The sequence below is a fragment of the Chrysochloris asiatica genome, unplaced genomic scaffold (assembly GCF_000296735.1).
Source record: "Chrysochloris asiatica unplaced genomic scaffold, ChrAsi1.0 scaffold00057, whole genome shotgun sequence".
NCBI lineage: Eukaryota > Metazoa > Chordata > Mammalia > Afrosoricida > Chrysochloridae > Chrysochloris > Chrysochloris asiatica.
The window spans coordinates 12,668,569-12,671,474 of NW_006408575.1; positions in this window are offsets into that span (position 1 = coordinate 12,668,569).

A 2,906-nucleotide genomic window follows, 5' to 3' on the forward strand; every position below is an offset into this window, starting at 1 on the left:
GCATCAGTTAGCAGTCGCCTCTATCATTGATTACTCTAAAAAATCAATAGAGAGATGCAACAATAAGGAATTATGAAGAGTTCACAAAACATAAATGGACAAATCTAGAGTACATTATGCTGAATGAATTATGTAAATTACAAAAGGACAAATACTATATGATACCACTTTTCATAAAAGCAACATTTTTTTATAATTACAAGCATTGGAAAAAATCACAAGATAGGAGATACTAGTTAATTCTGGTTAAGAGAAAGGCAATTCACAATATAGGGGAAGTACGCATAACATGGGCAAGGTAAATGAAGACATGAAGTTGTGGTGGTGCTTATGTGCCATGGAGTCAGTTCCGACTCAGAGCGACCCTGTACAGGGTTTCTGAGGCTATAAATCTTTATGGGAGCAGAAAGCCTCATCTTTCTCCTGTGGAACAGCTGGTAGTTTTGTACTGCTGACCTTGCAGTTTGCAGCCCAATTAGTAACCACTACACTACCAGAGCTCCTTAAGACATGAAGAAGTGTGCAAAAATAAAGGACTACTGTGGTAGCATTTACCATTTGTCTCAGTGTCTTCATTTACCTTGGCCACATTGTGCTGACTTCCCTGTGCTGTGAATTGCCTTTCCCTTAACCAGACTGCTGAGTACTGGTGTGACACTGTAGAATAAGCACTGGACTGATAACCGCAAGGTTGCCATTTCAAACCCAAGGGCCAGTCTTGGAAACTGACTTAATGGCACACAACAACAGCAACAATACTATGGTAAACACTACATATACAATTCTGCAGCAACAGTAATGACCAGAATTTTGTGAGTGGTTACGTAGTAGACTTGTATGCAATATAGTTATGGGAGTGTATATGGGAGTACATGTGTATGCATATATAGGTATATTTATGGATATACCTAGTAATACATATTTTTATATGCCTTACATATATCTATGTATACTCATATAATAAAAGCACATAGGGGGTTTAGTTATGGAAAGTTCTTAGATATATCCAAATAACCCATGAAACTGTATTACTGGGCTTAAAGATTAAGGACCATAGTCTTGGGAGACATTTAGGTAAATTGGCATAACATAGTTCATAAAGCTAATGTTCTACATCCTAGTTTAATGAGTAACATCTGAGGTCTACAAAGTTTTTGAGTGGCCATCTAAGACAGAAATATTGGTCTTTTCCCATCTGGAGCAAAGAAAAGTGAATGAAACTGAAGATTCAAGGAAACAATTAGTCCATAGGATTCATGGCTCACATGAACCACAGCCTCTTCTAGCCTCAGACCAGAACTGGATGGTACCCAGCTACTGACTGCTCTGATCAGAGACACAATAGAAGATCTCAGTTAGAGTGGGAGAAAAAGGTAGAGTAGAACAAAATTCAAATTCATAAAAAAGACCCAACTTGCTAGACCAATAGAGACTTGAAGAGCCCCTGAGATTATTGTTTTAAGATCCTAAGATACCATTTTAAGCTGAAACTGAAGCCACTCCATTATAACCTTTCAGTCAAAGAATAGATTGTCCCATAAAATAAACAACACCCATGAGGAGTGGGGTCTTTAGAACAATTAGCTATGAGACTATGCAGGCAATGTTTGCCCAAAAGCAAAGATGAGAAGGCAAGGAGAGTAGGGAAATTGGAGAGCTGGAAACACAAAGGCAGGGTGGAAATGGAGAGAGTGCTGACACATGGCAGCAATGACAGCTAGGGTTACAGAATAATTTGTCTATAAATCGCTGAATAGGAAACTAATGTGCTGTGTAAACTTTCACTTAAAACACAATAAAATGTTTTTAAAAACTCAGTTGGGAAAGTGATGCTGTTTAAATAGGTTTAATGCATCTTCTTTCTATTTTGGGAAATTATAAGAGGCTTAGGGCTGGATGACCGTATGATTAGGAAGTTGAATCCTTTGTGTGTGTGTGTAATAATTGAATTAATTTTTTTTGCTCCTTTATTTTTTTCTACTGTGGTAAAAAATATATAATAAAATACTTGCCTTTCAACATTTTTTTTTCATGCACAATTCAGTGGCAATTACTGTGTTCACCATGTGCAACCGTCACACAAAATTGTCTATTTCCAAATTTGAACATTGTTTTTAAATAGTGATTGCATACTTCATGTCAGGCATTGTTGAAGGCACTGAAGATAATTTTAATGGAAACAGGCAGATCTGATTCATTGAAGGCACTGAAGATAATTTTAATGGAAACAGGCAAATCTGATTCATTTTCTCACTTGGTTTAATGGAACTCAGTTGCTTTCAAGTTGATAAAACTCATGGTGATCCCAAGTGCATCAGAGTAGAACTGACTTGAACTACCAACCTTTCAGTTAGGGGCCAAGTACATAAATCACTTGCTCCACCCAGGTCTCCTTGTTTACTCAAGAGAAATACAATTGAACGTACAACTATAAATGAGTATGGCATTGGGCTAGCAGGAGAATCTAGCGTAGTGGAGGCAGATGGCAGAGGTGATGAGAAAGGTATGCCTCTGGAGAATAGTGACGTATAAGCTAAGCCCTAAGGGATTTGGAAAGCAGTACCATGGCAAAGAAGGCAGGGCAGAAACAGCAGGGAGAGAGTTGGCACATGGAAGGGGCCAGGAAGTGCTCAGAGTGAAGTGTGACAGGGCTGGAGATTTGGCTGCAGAGGTGGGCAGGTTACATGACTTTGAAGGTTTCCTTAGGGACTTTAAGCTCAAATGTTAATCTGATTTTAGATCATTTTGAGGTCTTGTTGTGGTGCAGATTTGAAGTCAGGAGGTCTGGGGTGGGGCTTGATAAGCTCTGGTAGCCTAGTGGTTACGAATCGGGCTGCGAACCTTAAGGTCAGCGGTTCGAAACTACCAGCCGCTCCGCGGGAGAAAGATGAGGCTTTCTACTCCCA